General features: G+C 37.5%; 1 pseudogene across 1 annotated transcript in view; it reads left to right on the top strand.

The window, feature by feature from the left end:
- Positions 1–17535: 17535 nt before the first annotated feature.
- Positions 17536–25484, top strand: part of LOC117090837 — a 28146-nt pseudogene continuing 20197 nt past the window's right edge. The window contains exon 1 of the transcript XR_004440142.1: positions 17536–17651. The product of XR_004440142.1 is annotated as a frataxin, mitochondrial-like (transcript). The remainder of the gene's footprint in view (positions 17652–25484) is intronic.

The raw sequence follows: 25484 nt of genomic DNA, 5'->3' as shown, positions 1-25484 counted from the left end.
TATAAGCATTATTTTTTGGATAGATTCCTAGAAGTGAAAGTCTTGAGTAGATGATGTGTTATTTTTATTTTGAAAGATACTTTCTAATTGCCTTGTAAAAATGTTTTACCAAGTTCCACAAAAAGAGTATGAGAGGAATTGTTTTCCTGTATCTTCTATACAGATTTTTACTGATTTTTAAATTTATTCTATTTGAATATATAATCTTATGCACATATCTCTATTGTGACTAAGTCTAGGAATCCTTTTTTCACACGTCTGTTTTGGCCAACTGTTTTCTTCTGTCTTTTGACAAACTTTCTATAAATTGTTTAGTTTTTCTTGCTGATATGTTTACATATTCTGGGTATTAATTATTTTTAGTTGTATGTTGGGCAAGTTTTTTTTCCAGACTGCTGATTATTGTGTAACTTACTTATGATGGCTTTAATTAAAGAAGTATTTATATTTCAGCATAAGTGCCAACATTTTCCTTTCTGGCTTCTGGATTTTGCTTCTTAGCTAGAAACCTCTAGAGGTTATAACATTATTTTTCTATGTTTCTTCTAACATACTCTTTCGATTAAAAATTGTTTCACTTTTTAATGCATCTGGAATATATTTATGCAAGATATGAATTAGAGGTCTAATATTTATTTTAAATGAATAACCAATTTTCCCAGTGCTATTTGTTTAATAATACTTCTACATTTCACTGATTTGAAATGCAAGTTTAATTATAGTCAAATTCTTGAATAGGCAAAAATGTTTTTCTTGGTTTCTGTGTTTTATTAATCTGTTTCTATGCCAATGCCATCCTTTGTGAACTTCTACAATTTTGTAACACATTTAGATATCTAGATAACAAATCTTCTTTTCCAAAAACATTTGGATATTCTCATTTGTATACACTTCCAAATGAACTTTGAAACACATTTTTATCTACCCAGCTGAAGAAAGATTTTTAAAATATTGTTAATATTTGAATAAAAATATAGCTAGCCAATTGGAAAGTATTTTAGAATAAAGACATTATACAAATGCATATATTGTTGATATGTTTACACAAATGAAATGCGTATATCACCTACAGGTTATCAATCTGTGAAAATAATTCCTCAAAATTTTTTAGTTTATAATTCCAAAGAAAAGCAAACCTTCTTTCCCCCACAACTTAGCTGGATCCATATTTAGACAAAGAATTAACATAACCTCAATTCTCTTTCCTTTTCTGTTATTTTCTCTTTTATTGAGACAAGGTCTTGCTCTGTTGCCTAGGCTGGAGTGTAGTGGTACAGTCATATCTCACTACAGCCTCAGCCTCCTGGGCTCAAGTGATCCTCCTACCTGAGTCTTTCAGGTAGCTGGAACTACAGGTGTGTGACAACACACCTGGATAATTTTTTCAATTGTTTGTAGAGATGGGTGTCTCATTATGTTGCCCAGACTGGTCTCAAACTCTTGGCTTCAAGTGATCCTCCCTCCTTGGCATGCCAAAGTGCTGGGATTATAGGTATGAGCCACCGTGTCTGGCTCCCAATTCTCTTTTATATATGTCCATATATTTTAGCGTATATTGAATGTAATTAGCAAATATCAATGTTCTCAGTTTCCTTTGGACTGATGAGAAACTGGCTTGAAATTTCTGGGCTTTTTTTTCTGATTTTTTTCAGTGAATATATTGGTATTGTAAAACAATAAGCTACTGGTATTATAATCTAATAGCTATTTTGTGGACAGAACGACTGTGGCCTTAAATTCATGTTGTTGTACTAATAAGAGAGGTGTGTAGAACTGTTAGTAAAATTGGTGAGAAATGCACACTCTGATTATTGTTTGGCTACCATTGCTTTTTTTTTTTTGAGACAACGTCTCACTCTGTCACCCAGGCTGGAGTGTGCAGTCGTGCGATCTCGGCTCACTGCAAGCTCTGCCTCCCAGGTTCACACCATTCTCCTGCCTCAGCCTCCCGAGTAGCTGGGACTACAGGCGCCCACCACCACATGGTTAATTTTTTGTATTTTTAGTAGAGACGGAGTTTCACCGTGTTAGCCAGGATGGTCTCGATCTCCTGACCTTGTGATCCACCCATCTCAGCCTCCCAAAGTGCTGGGATTACAGCTGTGAGCCACTGCATCTGGCCTACCATTGCTTTTATTTTTTTTTTTTATAGCCACATGGCATCACTGTTTAGCCAGCTCCCATTTCATAGATTCTGTCTTTCACATTACTTGGCTTTTATTTCCTCAAAGTTGAGCTACTAAGTCTCAGGATAATTGAAATCTGAAATATATCTAAACTTTGCCATATGCTAGAGGAGAAAAAATTCACCTCTTATGACATTCAAGACTGAAAAGTTGAGCCCAGACCAGCAATTCAACCAAATTCTTCCCTCCTGGTGATTCTGCCTTGGGATCCTTGATGTAGTCTCCTGCTCGCAGACCTTAGTTGGAAAGAAATCAATGCAACTGTAACAACATTCCTATGGGGATAGACTTCACTTAATCCAAAACAGTTCTAAGAGTTCAATGTCATTGTTACTCTTGTTTTATAGATAAGAAGATAAAGCACAGAGAGATTGAGTAATTTGACCAACATCACACAGTGAGCAGATGGAAAGGAGGAATATACATTTGACATAAAGATGGGAAGGGATAGGAAGACACAGTGTGCCTCCTGGTCTGCACTCCTAACCACCACTTTGTACTGCTTCCCAAAGAGACCAGAGAAAGAGACTTTCAGAGAATATTTCACAGGGACATAGAATTGCACATCAGGCTGTGTGCAATTCTCTCTCTCTCTCTCTCTCTGTTTTTCTTTTTTTCTTTTTTTTTTTCTTTTTTGAGACGGAGTCCCGCTCTGTCGCCCAGGCTGGAGTGCAGTGGCCAGATCTCAGCTCACTGCAAGCTCCGCCTCCCGGGTTTACGCCATTCTCCTGCCTCAGCCTCCCGAGTAGCTGGGACCACAGGCGCCCGCCACCTCGCCCGGCTAGTTTTTTGTATGTTTTAGTAGAGACGGGGTTTCACCGTGTTAGCCAGGATGGTCTGGATCTCCTGACCTCGCGATCAGCCCGTTTCGGCCTCCCAAAGCTCTCTCTCTCTGTTTTTTTGTTTTGCTTTGCTTTGTTTTGTTTTATTTGAGATGGAATCTCACTCTGTCGCCCAGTCTGGAGTGCAATAGTGTGATGTCAGCTCACTGCAATCTCCACTTCCCAGGTTCAAGTGATTTTCCTGCCTCAGCCTCCTGAGCAGCTGGGATTACAGGCACCTGCCACCACGTCCAGCTATTTTTTTTGTTTTGTTTGTTTTGTTTGTTTGTTTGTTTGAGACGGAGTCTCACTCTGTCGCCCAGGCTGGAGTGCAGTGGCCGGATCTCAGCTCACTGCAAGCCCTGCCTCCCGGGTTCACGCCATTCTCCTGCCTCAGCCTCCCGAGTAGCTGGGACTACAGGCGCCTGCCACCTCGCCCGGCTAGTTTTTTGTATTTTGTAGTAGAGACGGAGTTTCACCGTGTTAGCCAGGATGGTGTGGATCTCCTGACCTCGTGATCCGCCCGTCTCGGCCTCCCAAAGTGCTGGGATTACAGGCTTGAGCCACTGCGCCAGGCCTGTTTGTTTGTTTTTGTATTTTTAGTAGAGATGGGGTTTCACCAGGTTGGCGAGGCTGGTCTCAAACTACTGACCTCAGGTTATCCACCCGCCACGGCCTCCCAAAGTGCTGGGATTACAGGCATGAGCCACTGCGCCCGACCCCAGGCTATATTTCTCTTTAGGAAGATGACTATCTCACTAACTCCATCCAATAAGGGTTCTATAGGAACTAACTATAGTATTACAGAAGTGACTGTGTTGTAAAGCATATATGTGTGAAAATTATAATATCTTATAAGTCTTAAAATCGTATGTAAGTGTTTATACTAGACCTTCTTCCTGGAAGTCTACATTTCGAAAGAGCATTTACTCTTCCTTTGCCTTTGGGTTTGTCAGTGAGTGCTAATCTGAACCCATAAAGTTTGTCCAATGGAAACAAATACAACTGCTTCCTCTTTTGCCAATGAATCTGTGACTTGATATACATATAGCTTTAGGCCACGCCTAAAAAGCAGCAGTAGCAGATTATTTCAACAAGATGCAGACAGGTTTAAATGGGTCCATAGGATATTCATATAGTTTCAATGGCTTTACTTTTATGGTCTAAAATTTTAATATGATTTTATAAAAAACTATTATACAGAAATTCTTGCCAATAGATCCAACAAAAAGACTTGAGCAGTTAGTCCAGCTAAGTCATTGCTTTATTTCACTTTACTTCATTAGAAAACACGCGGACAGTTGGTTTGGAGTGAAGAGTTATTTTCAGTTAAAAAAAAAAAACTTATTAGTATGCTCATCTCATGTAAATCCTGTAGAGACCAGATTGAGAACATGTTTTCTCTTATCAGGATCACGATATCCTTTTCCTAAATGAAGCATTTGTACCACAGTGAAAATCCCCCCCTTTCCCTTAGATACCTATGGGAAAGAACTTCTAAATAATGCATTTGTTTTGGCTCAAAGACAAAATCGTGGGTAATCTGAATCTCTCATTAGTTTCACAGTTCTCTGTGGATTAGCTCTGTTTCCTCAGCAAATTTTCCTTTATCGCAATGGAAATTTGGGCAAAAATGTGTTTATATTTTCCACCACTAAAATGTTATCTGAAGGGCCCACTCTGTGGTATCCAGGGTACTTCGCTTGTATTTCAGCAGTGGCAGTTTAGGCCAGAACATGAACCGGGCTATAATATTTGGACTGCTTCAATGCTCATTCCAGGGCAGTCTCTTCAAATCAAGACCACACTATGATTGGATCTTCTACAGTGGTCATAAAAAGCTATCTTGGGGCAATATTTTAGTGTGGTTACATACCAGCAACCATCTTCCTTATCCCAGCTAGTGATCTCCAAGGAGCTATGTGATCCGTTTTTGTGGTCCAGTAGCAAAAACCACCACCGACAGAAATATTTCGTATTTTACATGTACGTGAGTTATGCCCTCTCTTCTCTCTTTCTCAGACCATTTTTCCTTTTTTTTTTTTTTCATGGTCTTTTACTTCACTCTATTTCTTTCTGCCAGAATCAACATCCAACATTCTTTTAAGTGTTCAATAATAGATCCCTGAAAGGAAATAACATTCAATATGTTATTAAAACCCTTTATAACTTCTGATGATCCACCATTAATTCAGTATTCTATGTGCCGGGCTGTGAGCAAAAGTTTTTTTTAAGTGCCTTAAAAAGAAAGTAAATGACATAGTAGGAATACCAGAGTAAAAGAAAAGTTAAGGAATACTTTTAAACATTATATGCAAATATGGAATTTTATAGAAATCTATAATTTATGGGAATGAAAAGAGCAAAAACAGCCATTACTGCTTGAGCCCAGGAGGCAAAGTTTGCAGTAAGCTGAGATTATGCCACTCCACTCCAACCTGGGCAACTGAGCAAGACCCTGTATCAAGCAAACAAATAAAATAAAACAACAATGGCAACAACAATAACAACAACACCCCCAAAGCAATTACTAAATACCTTCTATGTGCCCGGTACAAAATTATATATTCCTTGTAAACCTGTATATGAGAAGCAGCTCATGTATATTAAATAAAACAAATTTCAATAATGAAAAGTCATTTAAAAACATAAGCTAATTAAAGAACTACTAATGTTATGGTACTTCATTAGTGATAATGAAATACCACTTCCAGTATTAGTAAAGCCTCTCCTGTCACCATAATAAAGATGTCATGTACTGTAACACTTCCAATTAAATATTAAGCCTACTGTTCCTTGTGAACACCTGAGTGAGGCAACTGATGATCACAGTGTCTATGCTAAGGTATTTAGAGTAAATTACAGACATACACCCTGGGTTTTTCTTGCCACTTCTTTCGTCACTGTTTCTTCATTAACTTTGTTGATAGGTCTGGAGTCATCTGTAGATGTTGAGCTGCCTAGGGCTGAAGCCTAACAGCCTCTTTTCTCTTGAAGTGACCTTATATACCGCTCATATGGTAATGAGCCTCAAAATGTCTATCTCTAGCCCTTACTTCCCCCCTAAGCCCCCTGAGTCTCATATTTAACCACTTGGTTGACATCTCCACCTGGATAAATAACTAGACACTCCCAACTTCTCACAGCTGAAACTAATTTCTTGATTCCCATACCCAAGAAAAAAAAAAGAAAACCCATTCCATTCTGAGTCTTGTCTCAATAAATGGTACCACTTTTTATCTAGTTTCCCAACCCCAGAACTGGAGTGAGCCTTGGCTCTTTCCTTCTTCTTATCTCTCACATCTCATCCAGGAATTCCACACTATTTTACCTCCAAAACACCCATCATGGTCCCAGTCCAAAGCAGCATCACTTCTTTCATGGATTACTGCAACATCTTCCAAGTTGTTTTCCCTGCTTCCTGCATCTCAACCATCTGTTATTCACATAGCAGCCAGTGGTCTTTGTAAAATTCAAATCAAATCATAGTGTTTCCTTGCTGAAAACCTTTCAATGACTTCTCATTGCATGTGTACGAAAATTCAAATGCTTCCTATATCTTCCATCACCTGGATGCCTACTTCTCCATCCTCTTTTTGTATTACCTACTCCTTCATTCCCCCATTTGCTCTTTACACTTCAACTTCTCCAGCCTCCTTTCTGTCCTTGAAATAGCCAGGTCCTTTATCAATTCATGAACCTGGTACTTGCGCTTACCTCTGTGTGGTGAGTTCTTCACAGAGCTCCCCATGTGGCAGATGCCTACTCACCGTTAAGTTTCATCTCAAATCCTCAGAAAGACTTTCTATGAAAATGAAGCTCAGATTCCCTTTCTCTACCCCTCTATGCTCACCCCATCACATCAGTCTATTGATTTCCTCCATAACACTCCCCAGAACCTGTAATTATTTCTCCATTCACTTATTTGCATGCTTTTTGTTGTCTCCCCAAGAGAATGAAAGAGGAAGGACCTCACCTGCCCTGTCATGACAACGTTCCCAGTGGCGAACTTGATGCCTGATATATGTATGTAGATGCTCAGAAAGTATTTGCTAAATAAATAAATAAAACAGGAATTATGGAAAGTAAGAAGTGAATCATCAGAAATGATAGATTGTTCCAAGGCAAAGGGGCTTTAGAGATTGTTTGATCAAGCCCACTTACCTTTCCAATAAGACAAACCAGAGAGGTTGTTTTCTAAAGCTGAGAGAGTGAGTGACTGCAATGGGCTCCTGACATTGAGTGCAGTGCTTTCCACTAAATAAGTGGATCAAAAACTCGATCTTTGGTCAGCTTTTCACTGGATTGTGCTGAAATGAAGAAAATAAGAGCGATATTACATGCAGTTATATACGTCCAACTATCCTTTTTCAGAAAGAACAAGGTTAGCTCGTGTCCTTCTTCCCCTTTTGTGTTTAATATCTATTCTTTATAAAACAATATTGACAGCAGATAACATTTTTAAAAAATTATCTTCTGACAAAGTAAAACCTTTGAGATCTCTCTTGAGTTCTTTTGTTTCGTGTTTTTGTTTATTTCGTTTTGTTTTTTACTTTAAAGAGGCTGAATTTTAAAATTCTGATAACAAAGTATCTCTGAACAAATACAAGTCATTGTAAGTGATTTATTTTACAGATCCCACCTCACTCTCTTCCAATTCTACTCCACTTAGGTAAGCGTAAGAGCACCCTGTTGTATCCTTCAATGTCTTCCCCATTCTTATGTAAATGTGTAAATGTGCTCATGCACACACACACATACACACACACACACAGAGAGAGAGTTTTGACTTGGATGTAATGCAAAAGGATCATGTCATACACATTATCCTGCAATTTGCTTTTGTTTTTACCTAATGAAGTAGGTAATACGCATTGTAGGTTATATGCATTGTAACTGTAGAACAATGCATATAGTTGTAACTCATTCCTTTGATTTTACATAATATTGCATAGTATGGATATCAAAATATATTCAACCATTTCCCTGCTGATAAATGCTCTCAATTTTCCAGGTTTTTAAAATCTACTACAAACAATACTCTCATGACATCTCTATATTTATGTCTATAGATTAAAAACTCAAAATCTTTCTTCCATCTTTTTCTACATTTACATCTTTTCTTCAATATCAGGGTTTCTACCTCTTTAGAATACATTTTCAATAGTAGAATTGCTAGATTGGGGGAATCTATATATTTTTAAAATTTTAATATATACTGATAATATTTAACCAGCATGGCCTGTCATTGTTCTGTATTCCCAAACATAGTTTTTGTTTTTTGAAACATCCTGCCATACTAGTTTTGTCCTTGTCTGTCAAAGCATTTTAATCACATCTGGAACACAACAACTAAGTATGTTAGCTGTCTCTCATTCTGCTATTTGCCATTCTGGAGACAGTTCAGTAGTCTGAAAATCTGAGACAAACGTATTTTCATAAGAAATGAAAATTTGTATACAAATTTGTATACAAGAAAATGCCCTCACTTTCTACTCCTTATCTGGCTTCTACTACAGCATTTCCAACCACTTGCCCTACACCATACCCGTGTCACTGAGAGCTTTCTTTGTCTTGAGTCCATAAGGATATTCTTATACACTAGGACCAAGAATTCTGGTGATATTTGACAGGGTATGTCCCCATTCTTTCTCTGTAAAGAAGTTAAATATTTTATCTTATTTTTTCTTTTAAGAAATTAATATAGTGTCTAATCATTAGTTACAATGTTCTTCTTTTAGGTAGTTCCCTGAAGACAAAGCAGAAACTTTCATTTTTCAGAAAATCTTGTCTGCATTGGTCACCTCTTCCCATCTGACTACTCTGCTATCCAGGGTGTCAGAGTGCTCTATAACATCTTAAATAAGCTCATTCTCTTGACCATCACTGTAACCCCCCAAATCACCCATGATTAAGTTCATACTCTGTAGAGAAATCCACCCAGTAGTTGATGACCATTCTCTAAAAATGCAATTGACTCCAACTCCAAAGTGTAGTGCTTTAATGCTGGTATATGTTGCAAAAGCACGCAAAACGGTGAAATCACCTGAAATACAGTAGCTGTGAGTTGCTACACCAATTTTACATTATAATTTTGCTTACTAAAAATATGTATAAAACCAGTCAAAGTCCTCACCTGCCAGATTAGTGGGAAGTCCAGTATCTTCACTCTGCGTGGTCCAAGAAGGAACAAGGAGGTTGGTAAGTCTGACCTCCATATTCTAGGAAGAGAAAATTGGGACTGCCTTTGGTTCTAACTGCTTTATGATCTCAGAGGTAATGCTGATGTTCAGTGGATCTGGAACGCTTTATAGCAGCATAGATTTTTCTCCCAAGCCAACCTTAGCATAGGGCCCTTAATGACCCTTCAGGTTGGAGCTTTTAACTGATAACTTTTTTAGGCCAACCCTTTAAAATGCCAGCTGGCCAGAGAAAGTTAGGATTAATTCAGGTGTCCATTTACAAACTGAAAACATTGTGCCCTTTCTTGCACAAAGGTGTCTATGCTGGAAACATAAAGGAGTCATCACACACTTTTTTTTTTTAACACTGCAATAGGGTAACCTGAGATACCTTACTGCAATACCAAGTTACCTAGGATTGCAATTCTGATTGCCCCAGAGAGCCGTATAATTTCTTATGCCCTATGCATGTGCAGGCATGCACACACACGCACAAATCAAAGGTGGAAACAGCCACAAAAAGAATGATTTAAGGTAGCCTACTCTGCTAAAGACAGCAAGGTAACTTTCTGGTTATAGAAAGGAAAAAGACAAAAAAATCAAATTTAAATCTCCAATGAAGTAGTTTGCAACATAACAAATAAATCAAAAAAATACACGTGCACTCTAAAATAATCAAAGTGTGTGAAGTCTAATCAAAACTCTGCTCTTGTGCCTTAGTACAGACTTCAGAAGAGAGTCAATGGTGTTCGTTTTCTTATAAATGAATTTGAAGTTTATTTGATTCTCTACCTTAAATAATAGCAAAGGAAGGTTTAAAATGTCTGCTCACTTATTTACTGTGGATAGTTAAGTGGTTTGCATCATAAATGCTAATTCAGGAAACGTAGTCACTTATAGAGAGCAATCTTAGGTTACATAAACAATCTGTGCTGCAATTGGTATTGGATGAATTAAGATACGAGTCTACTGGCAATATTTTGCATAAACAATGTATGTCAGGCAAAGAATCAATAAGCTGTACCATTAATCTGCTGTCCCAAATTCCTTAGTTGAAAATGTTCTTCAAATTATTTTTTGTGTCTGCCAAATGTTTTGCTAGCATAGACATATTTCTTCTTCCTGTAATCGGCGGATCACGAGGTCAGGAGATCGAAACCATCTCGGCGAACACGGTGAAACCCCACCTCTACTAAAAATACAAAAAAAACTAGCCGGGCGTGGTGGCAGGCACCTGTAGTCCCAGCTTCTAGGGAGGTTGAGGCAGGAGAATAGCGTGAACCCGGGAGCCGGCGGAGCTTGCAGTGAACGGAGATCCCGCCCCTACACTCCAGCCTGGGCTACAGAGCGAGACTCCGTCTCAAAAAAAAAAAAGAAAGAAAAAGAAATATTTCTTCTTTACTTTCCACAGAAGGTCCATGATTTTATCTAAAAACAAACAAACAAACAAAAAATGTGCTTCACATTGTCTCATGAAGAAACTGCATTATACATTTTACGGTTTGAGTTAGTCTGCATAATGATAAAAAAAAAAAGAATACATTTACATGCCTACATGATATCTTAGAAATTAAAGTTAATATATAAGTTAGAATATCTGTTTTTTAAAAAATGACAAAAATCGTGTCTCTGACCTGGGTAAAGTGGCATCTGGTTGGTGGCACTTATCTCAAATCGCACAGACATAAGGTAACCTCTTGTTTATCGCAGTTTGGCTTTTCTTATTTTTTTTTTTTTTTTTTTTTTTTTTTTTAGACAGGGTCTCACTCTGTCATCCAGGCTACAGTGCCTTGGTGTGATCATCATAGCTCACTGCAGCCTCAAACTCCCAGGTGCAAGTCATCCTCCCACCTCAACCTCCCAAGTAGCTGACACTACAAGTATGTGCTACCATGTCGTGCTAATTATTTTATATTTTTTTGTAGAGACAAGGTTCTCCCTATGTTGCCCAGGCTGGTCTTCAACTCCTTGGCTCAAGCGATTCTCCCATCGGCCTCCCAATGTGCTGGATTGTGAGCATGAGCCACTGCACCAGGCCCCAGCTTAGTTTTTGTCTGTTCCCATGCCAGGTTCATCCCTTGGACACATGGAAAAAATGACAAAAATCCAAGAGCTAGATATTTCACTAATTTTGCAGATGGTTAACCATTGGATAGCACAGATTTTCTTTTCATATGAGACTGAGTGCTAAGTGGTTGGTTGGACTTAACATGAAAAAGAAATTCATCTTTTCTATTCCCTTACTCTTAAAATACATTTTAAAACATTCCACAAAATCATAGTTTCTGATGAGTAGAAGACAAATCCCATTAGGGAATAGGATAGAGTTAATGTCCTTTTATCAATAAAGAGCCAAAGACCATAGGCTATTTTAAAAACCGACACTGTAAGAAATTTTAATGCTAACAATAAACTAAGAAGCTAATATGAAATATTTGAAAATATACATAGAAAAAAGGGGAAATGGCTACAGATTAAATAGCAGTGCTCAAATACAAAATAGTATGTTGAGCATGTCTAAAATAGCAAACTAAAGCTGGAATAATAAGTAGATTTAACTCTTTTTTCCCCCTATGAAGCAAGTCAATAGTGATTGTGACTTCTTACGTGCAATTTGGAGGAAGAAAGGCAGTATTCTGTGTTTGGGTGGTGACCATTGTATTCAAGGAAGCAAGCAGTCACTGTGTGCTTTCAAAGACAGAGAGTTATGAATGTCTATGGAAGTCCTAAGTTGGTCCTCTACTGGAAGCAACAGAGACTCCTCCCCAGTCATTCTTGACTGACAGATTTTGTTACTATACCTCAAAAAGGGTCATGGTGATTTTATGATCTCTTTTAATTAAGTTTAAAGCATCACTAAACATAGCACATTTCAAACCAAAAAGGTGAGTCTTCTTATTCTTAAATTGACAAATTACCAGAGTTCTTTCGGGAATTCTACATACTGACTTAGATGGCTTATAAGTAACTCAATCTCAGTTATTTCAGGGCTAAGCATATTTGCTTCTACACCTTCTGCCAATCCCACACAAGGTAAGAGAGCTATGAATTGAGCATTTACTAAGTGCCAGACATGGTGCTAAGTTGTTCACATGTAATATCACTTTATTATTCTCACAACTATATGTGACGAGGACTATTAGTATCTTAAATTCAAAGACATGGAAAATAAGGATTCAGATAGTAATAGCTTGCCTGGAATTACACTGTGGAGCAGATGTTTCCCATCTCAACTACATCATCATTATCCAATCAGTTGAACAAGCCAGAAACCTAGTTCTGTCTCTTTCTCCCCCACCTCCAGCCTTGAATCAGTCATTAAGCCTTGCCAACCTTTCCAATATTTCCGGACTCCATCATTTTCTTTTCATTTACTGTCACTGCCAAGCTCAAGTTTTACCATCTTTTGTCCTAAGGAGAACAATAATCTCCTATTTGGTTGCCCTATCTCTTGTCTCAGACTCTGATCCCTGAACCACCCTGATATTTCCTTCTTTCTCTCCTTTTTTCTTTTCTTCTTTTCCTGCTTCTGTGAAACCTTCCTGAATATTCTGCCTTATAATTCCTTCCCAAGTTTAATTAGTTGCTCATTTCTGTACCAATAGAACCTAGATGTTTTATTATTATAAAACTTATGCCTTTGAGGCACAGAAATCTGAGTGTTTCTACTGCCAGACTGTTGCTCCTACCACCAGATTGTTAATGTCTTGTAGACAAGACCCCATCTAATCGACAACTTCATTCACTCTTTCATTGATTCACTCAACATTTATTAATCACCCACCTTATACCAGGAAATTAATTATTTTTTAATAACGATAATGATGATGCTGATAATAGCTATCTTTTTGATAACATACTCAACAATCCTATGAGGTAGGTGTCATGCGCGTTCGTATGAAGAGACCACCAAACAGGCTTTGTGTGGGCAATAAAGCTTTTTAATCACCCGGGTGCAGGCAGGCTGAGTCCAAAAAGAGAGTCAGCAAAGGGAGATATGGGTGGTGCTGTTTTATAGGATTTGGTTAGGTAAAGGAAAATTACAGTCAAAGGGGGGCTGTTCTCTGGCGGGCAGGAGTGGGAGTCACAAGGTGCTCAGTGGGGTAGCTTTTTGAGCCAGGATGAAGCAGGAAAAGAACTTTCCCAAGGTAATATCATCACTTAAGGCAAGGACTGGCCATTTTCACTTCTTTTGTGGTGGAACATCATCAGTTAAGGCAGGGCAGGGCATTTTCACTTCTTTTGTGATTCTTCAGTTACTTCAGGCCATCTGGGCAGACGTGCAAGTCACAGGGGATGCGATGGCTTGGCTTGGACTCAGAAGCATGACAGTGGGTATTGTTATCTTTATTTACCTTGAGGGAACTGAAGATAGAAAGGCAAAAATACTGCTGTGAAGACACATATCTTGGATATATGTCTGGAACACTGAAAGGGCTCAATAAATGTTAGTTGAATTTAGTTGAAGTTAAAATTAGAGTGGAAAAGCACTTAAAAGAATGTGTCTTTGGCTAAGAAAGGTAGAAGAAATATAGCACTGATTGAAAAACCTGGACTTAAATGTCAGGCACTTGTAAGATTTGCAGTCTTTGCTCGGTCAATGGTAAGCTACATGACCTGAAATAAATTGCTTACTTCTGTAAATCACAATTTAAAATCTGTAAAATAGATATTATGAGTACTAACTTCAAAGGTTGCTATATAAATTAAGTGTACAGATATGTGTAAAATGCTTACTTAGCCATCAGCTACAAAGTAAGCCCACAATAAATATCAACTATTATCATAATGACTGCACAATAACATGATATGATAGGGGCCAATAATAAGCTAGTCAGTGTAAAATTATTACTTTTGTAAGTTAGAATTTTCAACATCATTATGTTTTCCTTTCCAGTATATTTGTTTTTGTTATTATTGCTATTATTGTTATATTTGTGGGGAGCAATATGAAGTACAGCATGAGAGTGGCCACTAAACACATATAGGAGTGTCAACTGATGAATTCCTCTAGGTTTCATTATAATGGTATTTGAAACAACAAAATGTGGATCTGAAGGAAAAATATCTACTAACTCCCGGCATCAAACATTATCATTTGCATGAAATAGGCCTATTTTAAATGTTTTATACTTTAATCCTTCTTTCATAGAATTGCTCTTTCAGGAAGACTAAATAAGAATGGAAGTAATTACTGAGTTATGAAACTAGGTTAAATGTCATAGAAAACATTATTCACACCCCAAGTTAACCATCTCTATTGTGGTTGAAATAAAGAACAGAAATGTTTTAAAATAATCCTAGGGACTGTCATCTCAAGGGAGAGATAAGAATTTCAAGCATCTCTGAATATGAAGGACTTTGGGGGATGCAAAGAAGACTTTTAGGTAAAGGATCAATTAGCCTATCTGCCTTCCATGTGGTTTCTATTGTGATGTTAAAAACAAAATGGTGCATTGCCATCTGTGTGATGGGTGGGTGGGCATGTGGCCCTTCCTCCTTTCTTCTCATCAGGTATACTCAACTCCTCACTAGTGGCCAGTTTCTCAATGAGTAAATAAGGCCTGCTTCTTGACACACATTCCACAGGCAAGCCAGATTTTAGGAAGAGGTAAAATATGCCAAAAAAAATTCCCAGAAGACCAAGAAGCCACAAGAGGGTCAGGATTGTGGGGAGTGTTAGTGGGAACTTTGCCGAAAATTCAGTGCAAGCTTGCTCAATCTTCTCTTTCAATAAACATCCTTAGGATGGAAGCATTAGATGGTGGGCCTCTCCAATAATTCCCAAACAAATATATTGAGCCATTTGTGGTTTATAGTCTAGGACTTTATTCTGCTGTATCATCTGTGTATTTTTTTTAATGTTGTATTTCTTTTGGTTAATCTTCCTTCCTCCTGGGAAACAAAACGTTCTGCAATAACAAACACTGTCTGTGGTAAGTCCCCAAAACTCCAGTGCAACAGATTGCAAAGCCTGCTGTCCATTTTAAATAGGCTTGCATTGTTTCTCTCTTAAGCTGGTCGTTTTCATGCCTCCAACTCTATCTTACATATGTGTCATTTTTCTCTGGTCACCAATCATCAATTGCTCCTTGGAAAATATGCTTCACTATGCACAGCAAATGTTTTCTCCAAACAAAATTCACAACCCTCGTTGACTTGTAGAAATTTATTGACATCCCAGTAATTTTGAAACTGAGTTATTTTTTGTCACTGCTTTCCTTATGTCCAAGTCTCTAAAAAATCTTCTAAATATATAAGTATTTTGAACTCAAAGAAAGCTGTAGAGAAAAACATAACTATTTGAACACTGTATATCTTCCTGGATATACTAGTCAGACTTCATTAGAAGTACTTTTTAGTTAGTAGAAATTCACTTATGAAAATGCAGAATGCAAGAAATTAATTGACTGATTTCCAGACTCACTAAAAAACCCAGATGCTCTTAAAGACAGTTCCACAGTACCTACAGGTGCAAGACATATTATACAGTACAGTGACTGACTCTGAGAAGCATTAGGGAGTGGATGGCACTCTGGCTATGGTGGCTTTTGTCTCAATTTGCCTAGAGCCAGATCTGATGTATGCCCGTTGTTCTGGCATAATTATCGACATTACGCCTATCATTTTCAATGTACCCTAATTTTGTGATAAATCATATGGTTATCCTAAATGAAAAACTAGAGGGCATATGTTCTACCCAAAGAAACAAAAGGCTTTACTTGGTTCTTGCCCAGCATTGTTACATAGGAATAAAGACTTGTGCTTTTTCAAAAGAAGCCACATCTAGACTTTAGGTAGACTCCTACAGTGTTTAGTGTTAGCTAAGATGTCTTATTTTTCTTTGTCATTACTTTGTTGGTTAAAACTTATTTGAATGACAGATTTCCCCATACATCACTGGTTTAAAACTTCTTTTGGTCTAGACTGTACCACTATTTTCTTTTCCATTTCATCAGTTGGAGTGCCTGGCTCCACTTAGGATATTTATGTGTACATTGGAGTTCAGGCTAAATAGGCACTGTTTGAATGCTACTAAAGGAGGCACCCATCATCAGTTAGGAAAGTTGGAAACAGAGCGAGTGATAAACTCAGGCTTAATTAACTGATTTGCTCACATCTGTATTTAAACCATTTTTCATTGCCAAAAATAACATTCACTGAGCAACTGCTGTGTGCCAGGCACTAGTCCAAGTATTTAATCTACATTATCTAGTCCAAGTATTTAATCTACATTATCATGACGTTACTCATCACAACAATGAAATGGCACTGACATCGTGATTCCATGAAATTAAACGGAGGCTCAGAAAATCGATGTGATTAGACCAAGGTTACATGGCTAATAAGTGATTGAACAGCCAGGATTAACACCTAAGTCTTTCTGGCTCCAAATCCCATACTCTCTCCACTGTACTCAAATTCTTTGCTAGGCAAAAATTGACAACTTCAGCATTTAGCTTTTCCTCTTATGCAAATATGTTTGCTCCAAATTGTAGAATCTCTATTGATGAAAATATCTATTAGAGAAATTAATAAATATAAGGAATAAAACAACCAATAAGTGGTGACAAATGAATATGGATGTCTATTTAGCAATGTCAAGGTAGATTAACAGTTCTAGAAAACACAGCCTTATCACTAAAAATAACAAATTGTTGCCTGCACAGTAGAATAAGTATGTGATATTGGTAATTGTCTTTAGCCAGGTGCTTTACAAGCTGAGTATAAAATAGGGATTCTTATACAAGTATTTTTTGAGGGACAATCTTTTGAGGAATTGCTCTTAAGGGAAAACTATAAGGTTTGAAAACAGCAAGATAAGGTAGGGGAATAGCTAAGGCAAAAAAAAGAGCTTTTAGAAGTCTGGTCTCCTGATTTTATATGGACTTCTTGAGCTAGATTGTGTCACAGAGGCTGCCCTGCCTAAAGGCAAGAGGCTAATATTATTTGGCTCCGTGTCCTCACCCAAATCTCACTTTGAATTGTAATCCCCATAATTCCCACCTGTCAAGGGTGGGACCAGGTAAAGGTAATTGGACCATGTGGGCAGTTTCCTCATGCCGTTTTCATGATAATGAGTGAGTTCTCATGAGATCTGATGGTTTTATAAGCATCTGGCATTTCCCCTGCTTGCACTCACTTCATTCTGCCGCCCTGTGAAGAAGGTGCTTGTTTCTCCTTCACCTTCCACCATGATTGCAAGTTTCCTGAGACCTCCCCAGCCATGCAGAACTGTAAGTCAACTAAACCTCTTTCCTTCATAAATTATTCAGTCTCTGGCATTTCTTCATAGCAGTGTCAGAACGAACTGACGCAAGGGCTAAGCTATCACACCTCTGTATCATGAATCTGAGGCTACCTGCCTCCTGTGCATCTCCTGAAAACCAAGGTGTAAAACCATGGCAGTCCAACAGAGGATATAGGTGTGTGCCTTTAGCAGCTAGTGCCTACACAACCAGGTAAACGGAAACTGGAAGGAGGTGGGCATAAGCGGAGAAGGCAGTATCTACTGAAAGCATCTGTTACAGCTATTATATGGTAGAGATTTGGATACATTACTGTCTCTTTATAATATTTTCATTTCATAGTATTTTAAATTAAAGAGACTATTGTTTCCTTTACAAGGTTGTATTTTCTTCTTGAATAAGTGGTTTTCAAAGTTTGCTGAATTCTTATGATCTTTTGTTGTCTCCAGTGGCCAAATTTTCCCCTCCCTCCATCCATTTTAGCTCCAGGGAAATACATAACAGATGATGATCAATGTGCAAAATAAATTATCAGACTCTGATTCCTTTCTTTTAAACACATTTATTATCACATTATTACAGTACAACAGTACAACTCAGCCAGTCCCTTGGAGATTATAATATTTGGTTACATCATATTACATAAGTGAAAAAAATTACTGTCAAGTGGTCAAGTGTAGAGAAAATAATTCCTAATTTCCCTTAATAAGAAGATATCCTTATAGGAGAAAAAGCTTTTTAAAAATAATACCATAGCAATCTTTATGTGCATATTGTTTCAGTGACAAGTATTATATTAATAGTAATAGTTACAGGACCTTTAATGAGTATTTTGTTATATGTTTCACACATATTATCTTAAATGCATACTATATTATAATAACCATGAGCTTTTTAAATTCAGAAGTCTCATACATATTTTCTTCAATAAAAAGCAAAGAAGTAGATAGTTAATAAATGGTTGCTATATTTTGGCAAGACAAAATATTTGCTCCATAATATTTGATTTTTTTCAGATTGTCACCAATCTCCCTGCTTACATAAAACCTTTGAACTGGAGGCCAGCATAACTGTTGGCGATTCAAAACCGATTGTGGAGAGCCTCTCAGCAGGAAAATTGCTTGTTTCACAACCCACCAAGGGTGAAGAAACTTTTTCTCATGTTAACCATTTGTGGGATGGAAAATCTCAGAAATACAGTCTGTATTAAAATGTTTTCAAGCATAACCTTACAAATGAGAACTAAAATCTAAAAGTTTTTTTATCCAGCTTATAATAAACTAAGAACATATAAATTTGCACTTATGAAAAGTTAGTTGAAGGTTTCTTATTCACCAAATGGGCCTTTCACCATAAGTCAAAGGCAGCTTTCTATATTCTTGATCTATTAGTCCATTGTCACACTGCTATAAAGAACTACCTGAGACTGGGAAATTTATAAAGAAAAGAGGTTTAGGCTGGGCATGGTGGCTTACAACTGTAATTCCAGCACTTTGGGAAGCTGAAGTGGATGGATTACTTCAAGTCAAGAGTTCGATACCAGCCTGACCATTATGGCAAAACTCTGTCTCTACTGAAAATACAAAAATTAACCAGGTGGTGTTCCTGTAGTCCCAGCTACTTGGGAGGCTGAGGTGGGAGAATTACTTGAACCTGGGAGGCAGACGTTGTAGTGAGCTCAGACTGTACCACTGCACTCCAGCCTAGGTGACAGAGTCAGACCCTATCTCAGGGGAAAAAAAAAAAGGAAAAATAAAAGAAGAGACATTTAATTGACTAACAGTTCCACATGATTGGGGAGGCCTCAGGAAACTTACAATCATGGCAGAAGACAAAGGGGAAGCATGGAACGTCTTACGTGGAAGCAGGAGAGACAGAGCAAGTGGGGAAGTGCCACGCTCTTACACCATCAGATCTCATAAGAACTCATTCACTATCACAAGAACAGCATGGGGAACTCTGCCCCCATGATCGAATCACCTCTCACTGGATGCCTCCCCTGGCATGTGGGGATTACAGTTTAACATGAGATTTGGGTAGGGACACAGAACCAAACAATGTCACTCAGTGTTAGATTTTTGAATGAGTTCCTGCAAAGTTTAGGAATGAAGAGAATGAAGATCCATATTATGACTCAAATGTACCCTAATCGTCTACCCACCCCTAATATCTAATCCTCATTCTAATACAATCAGCAGACCAGAAAGCGTCCAAAAAGCAGATAAGCAGATATATCCATTCTTTCTTTTTTTTTTTTTATTATACTTTAAGTTCTAGGGTACATGTGCATAACGTTTATATCATGTATAACTCCCCAATGCAATCCCTCCCTACTCCCCCTTCCCCATGATAGGCCCCAGTGTGTGATGTTCCCCTTCCCGAGTCCAAGTGATCTCATTGTTCAGTTCCCACCTATGAGTGAGAACATGCGGTGTTTGGTTTTCTCTTCTTGTGATAGTTTGCTAAGAATGATGGCTTTCAGCTGCATCCATGTCCCTACAAAGGACGCAAACTCATCCTTTTTTATGGCTGCATAGTATTCCATGGTGTATATGTGCCACATTTTCTTAATCCAGTCTGTCACAGATGGACATTTGGGTTGATTCCAAGTCTTTGCTATTGTGAATAGTGCCGCAATAAACATACGTGTGCATGTGTCTTTGTAGTAGAGTAATTTATAATCCTTTGGGTATATACCCAGTAGTGGGATGGCTGGGTCATATGGTACATCTAGTTCTAGATCCTTGAGGAATCGCCATACTGTTTTCCATAATGGTTGAACTAGTTTACAATCCCACCAACGGTGTAAAAGTGTTCCTATTTCTCCACATCCTCTCCAACATCTGTTGTTTCCTGACTTCTTAATGACTGCCATTCTAACTGGTGTGAGATGGTATCTCATTGTGGTTTTGATTTGCATTTCTCTGATGGCGAGTGATGATGAGCATTTTTTCATGTGTCTGTTGGCTGTATGGATGTCTTCTTTTGAGAAATGTCTGTTCATATCCTTTCCCCACTTTTTGATGGGGTTGTTTGTTTTTTTTCTTGTATATTTGTTTGAGTTCTTTGTAGATTCTGGATATTAGCCCTTTGTCAGATGAGTAGGTTGCAAAAATTTTCTCCCATTCTGTAGGTTGCCTGTTCATTCTGATGGTAGTTTCTTTTGCTGTGCAAAAGCTCTTTAGTTTAATTAGATCCCATTTGTCAATTTTTGCTTTTGCTGCCGTTGCTTTTGGTGTTTTAGACATGAAGTCCTTGCCCATGCCTATGTCCTGAATGGTACTACCTAGATTTTCTTCTAGGGTTTTTATGGTATTAGGTCTAACATTTAAGTCTCTAATCCTTTCTACATTCTTTCTACAAGATGACTGTTTCCCAAGTTTTTCTTCAGAATGTAGTGTGTGTGTGTGTGTGTGTGTGTGTGTTTGTGTAAAATCTTCGTTCTTTTCACTGTGCTGAAACTTTGATTTGGGAAATATATCCTACTCTCCCAATCCCTGCCTCCTCAGAATCAATAGCACCTTCTTATCCACTATCAGTGCGAGAGATTGTGTGGTGCTCTAGTTTCTATTGCCCACAATTATAAAAACAATAAGTATAATATTCCCTTTTCAAATTTAAGAGTGTAATATTAAATAAACTTGCAAATTACATATGCTATCCCTTCAGAAATGTTAAAAAGTCCATCCTCCCCTTGAGAAACACTGCTTTCAGTTTTCAAATGAGAAACATCATTAAATCTACTTAGTGATTAAAAGTAAATGAATATGACCATTATTTCCTTGTCGAAGAAATCACAGAATTTGAGATGCAGACAATATAAGACACATGCAAGTTTTCAGAGAATAAGCAGCCCCTTATCTGGGATTAATTGATGGTATTTCTGAGATTAGTAGCAAGGATGGGAAACACAATTCCGGATTTATCTACAAAAGGCTATCTAACCACAGCCTATCCCATCTCTATAGTAGAGATGGGATAGATGAGGGAATGAGGCTCAAGAATGAGGTAAGAATGTTCATTCAGTTTTTTATTACATAACAAAAGTCTAAAAGTTTAACTTTTAAAAGGTGAATCCAAGTGTGCCCTTATAAAAATAATTGAGTGCAAAATACTTTGGTATCAAAATGGCTTTGTAGAAGTGGTGAGATTCAAATGGTCTCGTCAAAAGGCTACGCACCCTGGAATAAAGACATATAGTTTGGAAACCAAACGACATTTATATCTTATGAGCCTAAATAACCTGATGTGTGTGTGTGTGTGTGTGTATACAACAGAATAAATATTCTATGCTATTTTTTTGGAGACTAATGATAATATATAGAGGGCCTAGTACAATGTGTACCATGAAGTAAGAATTTCATAGTTTGTAACAATTATTTAACCCTAATTATAATTTTATCAATGACACTTTGCAATGACTCCTAGACTTTGTGTTATTATAACTTATCATTTGCGTTGACAATGTCTGTAGACCCTTGAAGGGTAAAGAATATACCTTGTTTGACCTTGTATCCCCTGTAACAAGTATGGCTTTTATTCTTTTTTTTTGAGACAAAGTCTGACTCTGTCGCTCAGGTTGGAGTGCAGTGGTGCGATCTCAGCTCACTGCAACCTCCGCCTTCCAGGTTCACACCATTCTCCTGCCTCAGCCTCTCAAGTAGCTGGGACTACAGGCACCTGCCACCACACCCAGCTAATTTTTTGTATTTTTAGTAGAAACGAGGTTTCACCGTGTTCGCCAGGATGGTCTCGATTTCCTGAACTTGTGATCCACCCGCTTCAGCCTCCCAAAGTGCTGGGATTACAGGCGTGAGACACCGCACCCAGCCAAATATGGCTTTTAAAACATTATAAGTACTAAATAAATATTTTTGAATGCATGTTGATAAATAATTGGTACATAAAATATTGTTGGGCTAAAAAGATACCAACTGGGAGAATTATTCAGATCACCCTAGGAAATGCTTCTTGTAGAATTCTCTTCCATTCCTGTGTAGTTTTTCAAATCTCTGAATCTAGTTTTTTCTTTTGGCCAGTGTTTTTCAATTTGTCATATCCCAATTAACTCAGGCTGTATGACCCTATATGTCCTCACACAACTTAGAATACTGGAGCATTTGAAATGGTCCAACACCTGCTCAAATCCAACACCTGTTCATAATATCTTTAGAGATTATGTTACATATATCCTGATTTCCATCCTATTCAATCCTACTTGGTACTGGTTTAGCCAGCTAATATGTATATTCTCTGATCCTCCAAAATTCTTTTCAGTGATGCCCTTTATTGTGATTTCTAAACTTTTCTTCTGGTTTTTGATATGTAATCCTGAAATACCTTTCTCTATCCTTGACTGTGTCTTCTATCTTGTCTTTTCCTAACATTCCTGTAATTGTTACATGGACTCCTTCACAGGATTCCAGTGGATTCCTTGTTATTGACTCACCATTCTTTATGAAATGTCTCTGTTGAAAATGTGACTTTGTCTTTGGGAATTGCAATTGAGGCTTCCTCATAGGAGTTTCCTTCCTATACAAATAGTTTAATTGGAAATCAAACATCAAATTGATGGTGTGGTAAATTGTAGAGGAGGATGGCCACAGCCTTTTTTCCCATAATTGTGGGCATGCTCCTTAGCAATGTCACTTTGCCACTCTCCCCATCAAGAAGTGAAGTATAATGGAATCAAACCAAATGTCCATCAATGATAGACTGGATAAAGAAAATGTGGTACATATACACCATGCAATACTATGCAGCCACAAAAAGGAACAAGATCATGTCCTTTGCAGAGACATGGATGGAGCTGGAAGCCATTATCTTCAGCAAACTGACACAGGAACAGAAAACCAAACACCACATGTTCTCACTTATAAGTGAGAGCTGAACAATGAGAACACATGGACACAGGAAGGGGGGTAACACACACTGGGGCCTGTCAGGGGGCAGGAGGAGGAAAAGCACCAGGATAAATAGTTAATTCATGTGGGCTTAACACCTAGGTGATTTATGGGTTGATGGGTGCAGCAGGCCACCTGTGCACACATTTACCTATGTAACAAACCTGCACATCCTGCACACATATCCCAGAACTTAAAATTAAATTAAAAATAAAAAGAAGTGAAGTCTAACAGTCCTTAACTTTCAGCTGACCTTTGACTTAATTTGACCAGTAAAGTGTGGTAGGAATAAGGATAGAGGACTTCTGAGCTTAGGTTCCAGGAGACTTTATAATTTCTATTCTCACCCTTTTGGAACTATGTTGAAACTGCAACATGAGGAGGCATAATCTAGCCCCTAGAGGATGAGAGACCACATGGAACAAAAAGGACCCTCTACACTAAGGCCCTAAGATGAACCAGCTGACAGTCAACACCAACAATCAGAAACATGAGTAAGATCATTTGTTTACCATCTAGTCCCAGTTCAGTGACTAGATGACTGCAGTTGCATAAATAACTCTAAAAACAGCAGAACTGCCTAACTGAATTCAGCTCATGCTGCTAAGCAACAGAATCATGACAAAATAAATTAATCCAGTAAATTTTGGAATGGTCTGTTATATATCAATAGATAATAACCAAAACAATAAATAATCGATAATACACATGGCTTTCCAAAGAGAGACAACTATTTTTTTGTTTGTTTTAATCAAATCTGGAAATGTATTATTACTTTTCAACCTATGGTGCTATTTAATTGCTGTGTACAATCCATACCTAGCATTTGTGGAATGTTTTAAAGTTCACAATGTACTTTAATATCTATTCCTTTGATTCTGACATCCACTCTGTAGGAAGGAAGTAGAGCAGGTATTATAATTCTTCTCATTACCTAGATGAGGAAATTGAACTCAGGATAGCACAGAACTACACAAAGGCATGTGGCTGCAGAGGTCAAGGCCAGGATCATGACCCGATGCTCTTTACTTTGTTTTGTGATGTCTCATAGCCCTCTCTGCCTGGATACAACAATCTCATACCTAATATTGGCAAGATTGGATTAAATCTAGGTTTGCCTTTACCAAAATCCTTTATACTGAAATTTTTAAAAACCCAGTCTCTCACATTACTAATGTTCACTTTTCACCATTACTTTTTTAAAAAATTCCACACTCATGTGCATTTTAAGTAAAATTTAGTTTTGAAGTTTCTGATTCATTTTAAATTAAAATATTTTTAGCAATATTTCTTTGATGTTCAGTAATGACTTTGAGCACTTTTATAAGCCATTTGCACCTTTTATCTTTGAATCATCCAGTCACATCTTGCCAAGGGAACTCAGAATGATATTTTACACTTTTTATGTTTGGTTCAAAACACAGTGCATTTTTAACCTGAGTATGTTGTTGCTTCTTTCACAGAACGAATTGCTTTACTGTATCTTTTACAAACTGGTTTTCCCCAAAAAGAGGAAATTTACTTCATGTGAATTTTATTGCTACCTGAGGTTACTATAGTCAAAATGACCTTTGGGGGATTATTTTAGATTCTAATAAAGTGGTAATTTATAAACTGTGAGAGCAGATATCATTATAAACACCAATTTTGAGAAATATACATCAAGGACAAAATCATAAGTAAAGGTTCTTGGGCCAAAAAAGCAGTATTTTTTTAAATCATATTACTTTTTTAAAAAGCATTATCATAGCTTAATTTTTTAGTGATATATATTTAGTGTTCCATTAAAATGAAAGGTACCGTTTCTTTCATTTATCTGGAATTAGAAAGCACAAGTAACATTGATTTAACATCTATTTTGTGCCTAGAAAGATTCTTCTTACGTTTTCTGTTTAATCCTTATGACCACTCACAAAGTATATATATGTTATCCCTAAGTTTGTAAACAAGGAAACTTACACTTAGAAATGCCAGTAACTGAACCCACACTCTATCAGATACCCTAATGTTTGGTGTTAAAATGCCTTATATGAACTCATGAAATCAGTGAATCTCTAGCTCTTATTTTGCTTATATGTAAGATAACATGACAAGTTATGCATACTGCATAGATTTATGTGAAAAAAAATCTAACCTATAATAT

The sequence above is a fragment of the Trachypithecus francoisi genome, unplaced genomic scaffold (assembly GCF_009764315.1).
Source record: "Trachypithecus francoisi isolate TF-2019V2 unplaced genomic scaffold, Tfra_2.0 Lachesis_group11, whole genome shotgun sequence".
NCBI lineage: Eukaryota > Metazoa > Chordata > Mammalia > Primates > Cercopithecidae > Trachypithecus > Trachypithecus francoisi.
Note: the sequence above shows the minus strand (reverse complement) of the source record. Positions and strands in the feature narration are given on the sequence as shown.